General features: G+C 38.8%; 1 pseudogene across 1 annotated transcript; it reads left to right on the plus strand.

Moving 5' to 3' along the window:
• Positions 1 to 671: 671 nt before the first annotated feature.
• Positions 672 to 10,343, plus strand: LOC145246087 (uncharacterized; annotated as a pseudogene). The gene is made up of 2 exons (XR_013863078.1): positions 672 to 840; positions 7,763 to 10,343. The product of XR_013863078.1 is annotated as an uncharacterized LOC145246087 (transcript).
• Positions 10,344 to 10,696: the final 353 nt, after the last annotated feature.

Genomic DNA, 10,696 nt, shown 5'->3' on the forward strand with positions numbered 1-10,696 from the left:
TACCAAAGTGGCAATGTGCTTTGTATGGGGTGAAAATGTAATTAAAAAAAAAATGATAAAAGTCATAAATACCTTTTATAACAGTTGAAAATTTTGTTATTTTTGTAGATTAGATCCACCACCACAATTTTCTTTTAAATGACAACTTTTAAAGATTTTAAACTATGCTGAATGCGAAAATTGCATTGGAATTTTGCAGAGATAATTAGTTATCGAGATATAAAAAGTTGTATTATGCATTGTATTTTTTTACGGCCATCTTTTTTACACGCGTGCAGTGTCAGTCATAGATGAGTAGATTTGTTTATGCCGCGCGCGCACGCGCGTAAAAATGGCCGCCAAAGAATACAATGCATAATACAACTTTTTCTATCTCGATAACTACTTATTTCTGCAAAATTTTCAATGCGGTTTTCGTATTCAGCATAGTCGAAAACCTATGCAAGTCGTCATTTAAAAGAAAATTGTTGAGGTGGACCTAATCTGAAAATTTACCAAAGTTTTCTTAGTCGTATTGTCTGCTTGTTTGTTTGTTTGTTTGTTTGTTTGCTTGTTTGTTTGTTTGCTGTTTTATGTTATCATTGATCCAAGATCGACGGTGTTTGTAATCTTTCGTTGTTTCAATATTTAAATATTGCAAAAAATAAAACAGTAATAGTATTACCCGTAATGATCAACTCTGTTTGAAATTATTCATTTTAATTTCCCCTTTCTTTTATTTTCTGCGAACTTGTTTTTTTTTTCCGCTCGCCATCTTGAATGTTTACTTCAACTCGTAAACTTCGTCACGTTTTAATCAACATATCGTGTCTTTCTTGAAAGCAGATTGACAAACAAAAAGTAAGTATTACTTGATTTTAGACATTTGGGGGGGGGGGCTTCGGAACCAATTAGATTTCGCCTTGCTTTTGGTATTGAGGTCTAAAAGTGGCTAACTTCCAAGTCCCCACCCACCATCACAATAATAATTTTTTAAGAATGAAAAGAATATCAGGTTTGGGTGAAAATTTTCATATTTGTAGAATATTTGGGTTTGTTTTACAATCCACAGAGGTACGAAAATGTGATAAAAAATTCAAATGTATAATAAATGTTTTCAACGGCAAGATAAGTTACTCTTCTACCTATCTGGAAAATCTTTTTTGTGGTTTTACTCACTTTAAAACGTTGACACGTAAATGTTTAGAGTTTTGATAATGACTTAAACATAAAAAATTATACAAAATACTGTTAAAACCTCATCCAATATATGTCACAGTAACGTATATTGCAAGCACAGCCAAAATGGAAGGAGGGAGTCAGTCAGTATTTTTTTTTTTTTTTAATATGTGTAAAATGAATGCCGATGCTCAAAATATTTTGACCCCTTTCTTTACTTAAAAATTCACCAAACATCAGGAAATTAACCAATTTTAATGATATTTTCAGTATTTATCAAATAATGATCACGGAATATCATGAACCAATTATTTTTATTTAATTCATAGCGGAAATGTATCATTTTATTTAAACAAAAAATACCTTTATTAAAGTTATGGTTTTCAGGAGTAAATAAAAAGAATAAATTTATTTTTGCTCTTTTTTTATGTAAATAAAGCATCATAATTTGTAACAATAAAAAATTTTTTTTTTACAGGAACATTTCGGAAAAAGCCCCTAAAGTCCGTATTAACGATATAACTCTGAGAAAAAATAATTTCTCGAACTACTAACTAAGCATTGTCTATTTAAAATACGTATTTGTGTATAGAAAAACTTGCAAAGCCATATTGTAGTTTTTATAAGCATTTCCTTTTGTAAGAGTTTACCCTTCTGCATAAATGAAGAAAACATTTTTGTTTTTATTTTGTTTCCTCTTTATTTCATTATATGTACATTTCTTTTTTCTTTGCATTGAGACATGTGGTGTAAATGAAGAAAAAAGAAACAAGAACGACCGACCGCGTTTTTGTGTGGCTTACCTCGTGTTCATAATGAAGAAGAAAGAAACAAAAATGGCTGCCCTGTTTCTTTATATGCCTACAGGGTGACCACGAGGTATGCAAATGAGATGCTCCTGATTGGAGATAAAAGAGGAGTGATTTGGGGAACGAAGGCATTCTGAAGTTAGATTGCGAGCAGAGAAGTTGTATTTGTGGAAGAGAAAAGTCGGATTCGGGGAGAGAAAAGCTAAAGTTGCAGAAGTTCGTTTTGGAGTGGAGAGAAGACGTGTCAAGTGGTAACCAGAAAGTGAAAGTTCGGACAGCAGTGTCACGCAAGCGACAAGCTATTTCGGCGCATCAAGCAAATTAACATGGCTGAGTGGAGACTGAGCACTCAGATGTTGAGACCCTTTACTGGGGAGGGTGACCTGATTAAATGGCTGGAGAAATAAAAAATGGTGGCGAAGCTGCAAAAGATAGAAGATGTGTTCACCCTGCTGCCGCTATACTTAGAGGGGGAAGCCCTCACGATTTACCAGCAGATGCGAGATGAAGACAAGGAAGACCTTGCCTTAGTGGAGCAAAGGCTGAAATTGGCCTTCACTGAGGGCCCATTTGAAGCACTTGGCAAGCTGTCAAGTTTGAGGTGGACTGGCGAGTCTGTTGACGTCTTTGCGGCAGAGATCAGGAGACTGGCAAGGTTGGCTGGTTACGTGGGGAGGAGCCTGGAGATGACGGTAAAGCTGTACCTAGTGAACGGCTTCCCAGAGGAAATCTCTGCAAACATGCAGAGAATCACGGGGATCCATTCTATGGAAGTGGACGATCTCTTGGTCCACGCCAGAGTCCTAGTGAAAAATGTTAAAAGCCTAATCGTGGCTGCAGCTGTGAGTGGAAATATGTGCATGAGGCCTCACTTGAATGAGAGGCAGCCGGTGAGGCGACAGGAGGGGGAGACCTGCCATCAAGTGTTTCCGGTGCCAGGGTCCTCATCTGATCAAGGACTGCAAAGAGCCGAGACCGGGGATCACGTGCTACCGATGTGGACAAGTGGGGCATATTAGCCGCTATTGTGTTGCTGCATGGGACCAGGGAAACGAGTGAAGGGGAGCTATTACACCAGTGGTTAACCCTTCTGTGTGGAAATGGCGCATGATGGAACATTGCCTCGGTTACCGGTGGTAGTCAATGGGAAGAGAGCCATAACCCTTGTCGACACAGGCTGCACTACAACGTTGTTAGCGAGGAATGTCGCGAGGTCATGGAGCGGAACCAGGATTATTAGGACTGTAGATGGCAGGGATGTGAAATGCCTAGGAGAGACGACAGCGGAAGTAATGGTGCAAGGGGTGCCCATTGGACTGCAAGCCCTAGTGTTGAATCATCTGGTCGGTGGTGTCGACGTGATTATAGGTATGAGTGCAATTAACCGACTGGGGGGCGCTACGTTAAGGGGGGGCCAAGTGAAGTTTGGACGTCTCGGCGCAGTGGGGATGGCAGGAGTGGAAGGTGATAGAACCGTCAGAACCTCAAAACCGGAGGTTTGCTGCATTGAGGACAAAGGTTTCCTGGCGAAGTTTGATGGCGTGAGGTGGACGGTGGAATGGAAATGGATCTCCGGGCCCCCAGAACTACAGAATAAGGTGGGCTGCTACGAAAACACCCTGCGAGGAGAAATAAGAAAAGGATTCAAGGAAGAAGTGGAGAGGTGGATAAAAGAAGGAATTCTGAAACCGTGGACAGGGGAAGAAAAAAGAGTGTTGCCACTACTGGCGGTTGTTCAGCCTACCAAAAACAAGATTAGGCCCGTGCTGGATTTTAGGGAATTGAACAGACACGTAGCCTGCCACACTGGAACGAGGATCGACGTATGTGAGGAGGTCATGAGGAAATGGAGAAGAATGGGGCGGGCCACTAAGATTGTCGATCTGAAATCGGCATATCTACAGATCCATGTAGATGAAAAACTCTGGCAGTACCAACTGGTCCGGTACAAGGGGCGGGTGTATTGTCTGACGAGGTTAGGCTTTGGGCTGAGTTCAGCCCCCAAAATTATGACTGCCGTGCTGAAGACAGTGCTGAGCAAAGACTGTACAGTGGAGGAGGCCACTAGTTCGTACATTGACGACATCCTGGTGGAGGAGGCAGAGGTGACAGCAGAGAAAGTAAGAAGCCATATCGAGAAGTATGGGTTAACTGCAAAACCGGCGGAGGCCCTAAATGGAGGAGCGGTGCTGGGGTTGAAACTAAGGCGAGATGGAAAAGAAAGCCTTGTCTTCGAACGAGGGAATGCAATACCCGAAGTCGGATCTGAGCTGACGAGGCGAGAACTCTTCTCAGTCTGCGGGAGGATGGTCGGGCACTATCCTATCGCTGGCTGGCTCAGGATAGCATGCAGCTTTATTAAACGACAAACAGGCACTGATGGCTGGGAGGGCCGTGTGACGAAGGAGGTCATGAACATGCTGCAAAAAGTCATTGCGAGAGTGAGGAATGAGGGCCCAGTGAAAGGGAAATGGTATGTCAGCGGCGAAGACGCGGGTGTGGTTTGGTGCGATGCCAGTAACCTGGCGTTGGGCGTCGTACTAGAGATAGGAGGTGTAACTGTGGAGGATGTGGCGTGGCTAAGAATAAACAATGACTTCTCCCATATAAACGTAGCAGAACTAGATGCCGCTATAAAAGGAATCAATCTGGCCCTGAAATGGGGATTGAAAATAATTGAAGTCAAAACCGATTCGGCAACAGTAGCGTCGTGGATTCGGTCGGCAGTAACTGGCGATAAGAGAGTTAAGACCAGGGGTGCTGCGGAAATGCTGATCAAGCGCAGACTTGGAGCGCTCACCGACCTGATAGCGGAATTCCAGTTGAGAGTATCTGTTGTGTTGGTCCCGTCAGAAAAAAACAAGGCGGATTCGATGGCACGCGTGAAGAAGGCCTGGCTGCAGGAGGAAAGGAGGTCTCCTCGGTATGCTGTGCAGGGAAAGAAGTCAAAGAGTCACACGAAATGCACCACTTTGGTTGAGAACGAATGTTATTCCTAGCCAGAGAGGTTTACCCGGAGACCACCGAGGAGGAGGTTAGGGAGGTGGTGGAAAACTGTCGAGAATGCCAATCAATTGACCCTGGACCGTCCAGACACAAAGCAGGAGAGCTACACGTTGCGGAGGACTGGAAGCGATTGGCCATTGATGTGACACACTATCGCCACAAATTGTATCTGTCGATGGTCGACTGTGGACCGGGAAGGTTTGCCATCTGGAGAGAGATCAGGGCAGAAGCTGCATGGGCGATCGGAGGGGTCATCGAGGAGATATTTTTGGAGAGAGGGCCAGTTGAGGAACTCTTAATGGACAATGGCCCCGCTTTCCGATCAGAAGCCTTTAAAGGGGTGTGCGATAAGTGGGGAGTAAGGCAATTTTTCACAGCAGCGTATCGGCCGAGTGGCAACGGAATAGTGGAGAGGAATCATCGCACTATTAAAGCCGCTGCGGAAAAAAGCAACGTATCACCCATAGAGGCGGTGTTTTGGTATAACATCTCGCCGAAGACCAAACAAGATGAGACAACTGTGCCTCATAGGGCCGTTTTCACATATAAGTGGCGGCATCCGTGCAACAAAACAGCAGGAATTGAGAATGAAGAAGCCACTATCAAAGTAGGTGAAGGAGGTGTGGGTGAAACCCCCCAATGCACAGTGTACCACTCGTTGGAAAAGAGGGGTCGTAACAGGATTGCAGTCGAAGAACAATTTGATGGTGAATGGCGTTCCCCGGCATATCTTAGACCTGCGTCGCGTGACATTGCCGGTATGCAGTGAGGGCAGTGAAGAAGAGGAAATCGAGGGCTACCGAGAAGCAAATGATGCTGCTCGACCTGACTTAGGCCCGCGTTGTAGTGAACCTGAAAACGTTAACCCACGAGAAGTTGTCCCCCAGAGGCCTCGACGTGAGAGGAGGCGGCCTGCTTGGATGGAGGATTACGAAGTATCCTATTGATCTCGAAGATCAGGGGGGCGTGTGGTGTAAATGAAGAAAAAAGAAACAAGAACGACCGACCACGTTTTTGTGTGGCTTACCTCGTGTTCATAATGAAGAAGAAAGAAACAAAAATGGCTGCCCTGTTTCTTTATATGCCTACAGGGTGACCACGAGGTATGCAAATGAGATGCTCCTGATTGGAGATAAAAGAGGAGTGATTTGGGGAACGAAGGCATTCTGAAGTTAGATTGCGAGCAGAGAAGTTGTATTTGTGGAAGAGAAAAGTCGGATTCGGGGAGAGAAAAGCTAAAGTTGCAGAAGTTCGTTTTGGAGTGGAGAGAAGACGCGTCAAGTGGTAACCAGAAAGTGAAAGTTCGGACAGCAGTGTCACGCAAGCGACAGGCACATATAGTAAAAAGAGGCCAGGATTCTGTTGATGAAGTTTTTAATTATAAATAAATACGACAACAACAGTGGAGAGAGTAGGTAATTGACTAGTCATCAGGCCTAGTAGCAGAAAGACTAACTGTTATGTCTGTGTCAATAACAAAACGAACGCAGAAAGTAAAGGTAAAACAAATATATTAAGACGAAAAGATAATACATATTTACAAAGGTTGGAAGATTGTCCGGCAGAGGGTGTGTTAAGTCTTTCATGGAGCAACCGGCACATGCATCTTGCCTATCCGGGGTTTGAACACAGCTCTCCAGTCTTGCTGACTTGATACCTTTATCTATATCTTGTTCACCCACGTATGCTTATTAGTGGGCGTCTCCACAACACTAACTTATGTATTCATTCTGGGAATGTAAGGCGATAGTTTACAATATTTTGAACCTCAAGTTTTATAATGAGAAAATGAGAAGGAGTAAATAATATCCTCTTTAGTAACAAAATCATTGTTTTTAAAAGTGTCCTATGTAATAACTAAATACCTGTACTTTTCAGTAAATTGTATGTAATTATCTTCTGTCGACTAGAATTTTATTCTCGAACATTTTACCACAAAAGTTGTTTGCTTTCTCACATGTTGAAATACTTACAGGTGAGATGCAAACATCCACTAGACTTATAATCATTACCTTATTTTACTTTATCATTATCTCCATTAATCAAGTTGGGAGCAAAATCTCATTTCTTGACAGTATATATGAGCATAGTGAGAACTAACCTTTTTGTTATTGAACACTTCTAAGAGGCCCACCATATACAGTATCAACACACCACCATAAAAGCTTGCCAGAAAATTAGCAGAAATACTCAGTCTCTCACAGTTTCGTTAGACCAACCCATATAAAAAAATCTGACGATCTGCTATAATGACTCCAACATATCATAGATATAGATTACTTCAAAATTCATCTTATAAGTTCAAAATGAAGCTATTTTCTCTACGACACAAAGTATTAAATCATGCTATTTAAATACACAATAATGCCATTTTACTTTTATCGACATATTATACAAATAGAAAGTTTTCTTACTGTTCTATCAATTTGACAAATGTTGAAACAGATAAATAATATAGATAAATATTATTAAGCATTAAAAGTATTGCAGCATTTCGTCAATAATGTATCCTTGAAAAATTTTATTGAGCGTTCTTTCCTTTTATTAAAAGATCTGTATTGCAACCTTTCGTCAATAATGAATTTGTGAATATTTAATAAGTACTTATTTGACTTCAATTTTATTTATTGACACACAAATTTTAAAATTCTAATTTCGCATTTCACAAAATAAACGTATGAACACCTGCTCTATAATGTAACAAATATAATTTTATTTGCACTAATCTTGTATAAACATTACTATCATTTCTTGAAATGTATCTCTTAAAATTTATTTTATATTTGGAGAATCTCCAGCCAAAAACAAATCAATTATTCCTTGTGAATATATCTTTATTCTCTTGAAATATGGAAATCTTTAAAAATATTTTGAGAAACTTCCATGATGTAAGTTGTCAGACATTAAAAAATCGGCAAACAGAGAAATTATATTATTGTGGGTTGCATTATATTATGCCAATTACAAACAAACTTCTTACACTAAATATACTGGAAAAGAAATTGAGAAATGAAAACTATAATAAACTATCAGTTTGTAACTCATTTAAACAGTTTTTAAATAATGTATGTTATGATTTTCTTATTTACTGATTGTTATAAATCATTAAGCTGGAATATAATGATACTTTTCCACTGTAGCAAAGAAAGATATAAGGTTATGACCCACGTATGATTTTATAAACTCTTTCAAATCTATAAATCTAATAGCTCTTCTACAGACATGCATCTTTTATTTTAGTAGTGCAGACAAAACAACTAAAGTAATTCTTTGTTCATTTTATATTTTTACTAAAAACCGAACTTGATTTTTTTTATTTTAAAGAAGAACAATATTATTCTGAAATGTCTGTATCTTTTTTTTTAAATGAACAATATGAAACAACATAGAGAAACAAAGAAAAAGAGAAAGAATATTTTTGTAAATTGTGTGGTTCTCTGTTTTTTTACAAGTCAAGTTTACGTCGGCATATGAATACACACATTGATGGTAGACAATATTCTTGTAAAGTTTGTGGCTCTTCTTTTTCTTACAAATCAAGTTTATTACGACATATGCGAACACATACTGGAGAGAAACCATATACTTGTGAAGTGTGTGGTTCTTCTTTTTCAGACAAATCAAGTTTGTTCAGACATAAGCGAATACATACAGGCGAGAAACCATATTCTTGTGAAGTATGTGACTTCTTTTTCAGAAAAATTCCAATTGTTGCATCATATGCGAACACATACTGGAGATAAACCATTTTCATGTGAAGTATGTTGTTCTCGTTTTTCAAACAAATCAAATTTATTTCAACATATGCGAACACATACAGGGGAGAAACCATATAATTGTCAAGTATGTGGCTCATCTTTTGCGCAGAAATCACAGCTGTTGCAACATATGCGAACACATACAGGAGAAAAACCACATTCTTCTGAAGTATGTGGCTCCTGCTTTTCTCACAAGTCACATTTGCTGCATCATATTCGGACACATACTGGAGAAAACCCATATTCTTGTGAAATATGTAACTCTTCATTTTCAGAGAAGTCTAATTTATTACGGCATATGCAAACACATACTAGAGAGAAACCACACTCTTGTGAAGTATGTGGCTCTTCTTTTTCAAGGAACTCAAGTTTATTGCGACATATGCGAACTCATACAGGAGAAAAGCCATATTCTTGTGAAGTATGTGGCTCTACATTTGCAGACAAGTCCTATTCTTTGCAACACATGCGAACACATACTGGAGAGAAACCGTATTCTTGTTATGTATGTGACTCTGCTTTTACACAAACATCACATTTGTTGCAGCATATGCGAATACATACCGGAGAGAAATACATACACCCGAACGAACAGTTGGGAATGACAACTACACTATTCACTATGACTACATAATCCCTACTGCTACATATCTTGAAAATGCAGCTGTTAAACCAGATATAGTGATTTGGGACAGAGCAAACAAAAAAGCGACCGTAATAGAGGTCAGTGTACCCAATGATACAGGGCTTAACAGAGTTGAGAGGGAAAAGATTACAAAGTATCAAGGACTTATGTATGATATGAAACGAAATTGGAAATTAAAAGACGTTTCAATTATACCAGTCATCATAGGTGCAACTGGGCTTATGAAAAAGAACTTTAAAAAGTACATAGCAAGCATACCCGGTGAACCAAGTGCAAGTGAAATACAAAGGATTGCACTGAAAGGGACGGCTAGAATCCTGAAAAGATCTCTTGGTTGGACTCACTAAAATAGGGGTAAATGTCAGACATCTGGTTGGATGTCCCATCCCCTAGAAGAAAAAGTTTAAGAAAAATAAAAAAAAAGAGAGAAACCATATTTTTGTGATGTATGTGCTTCTTCGTTTTCTTACAAAACAAGTTTATTGCAACATATGAGAACACACAGCTTGAAAGCTTACTAGACAGGATACAAACTTTTACTTGTTATAAAAAATGATTTTGCATTAAAATAGATAAAGAATTTCGATTTTTGTAATTTTTAATTTAACGATTAATAAGAAAGTGGTTTAACAGTTATAAACATTTATTTCTTGTCTCTCCATGAGAGATGGCTACACATGGATCAATCAATTTTCAGGGGATTCTAATTTTTACTGACCCTTCAAATAATTATTCAATAGTCTTTAGAAATGACAGGCAACAAGCAAAGCGTTTCCTAGCTCATGCATGAAGTATTGTCCCCACATCTGGGCTGATTCATCTATTATTAACATCTCAATTTTAAACAGTTCAAAAAAGAAACTATTTCTTTCTTAATTCAGTTCTTTATTTTTATATGTTTCTAACTTTCGCCAATGTATACCAAACGGTGTATGTAATATAAATAAATATCGCCTTTTTACAAAAGACGTTTTTCTTTCCTTTTACGATCGTCTTGTTACAAAATATTATAGAAGTTTATTATATAGTACATACAGAAGTAGACTTTTATTGATGCATGCTGTTTTTTCTTTTAGTAAAATATTTGTATATGGTCTTGTGACAGTTTAATTTTAAAGTATCATTTGTTTAATTTTAAGTATCGTTTGATTAATAATTATAATTATTTAAAATAATATATAATTTTAAGCAGCAACATTAAAGTGTTATGGGAAGCATTATCTGATATAGCAACCGGACGATAATATGCAGTTTTGAGGATACTTAAACAGCATCCATATACATTTAAGATGCAAGCTGACACACAATGTCCAAGAATG

This window comes from Euprymna scolopes, chromosome 23 (assembly GCF_053919585.1).
Source record: "Euprymna scolopes isolate OS-2025 chromosome 23, ASM5391958v1, whole genome shotgun sequence".
NCBI lineage: Eukaryota > Metazoa > Mollusca > Cephalopoda > Sepiida > Sepiolidae > Euprymna > Euprymna scolopes.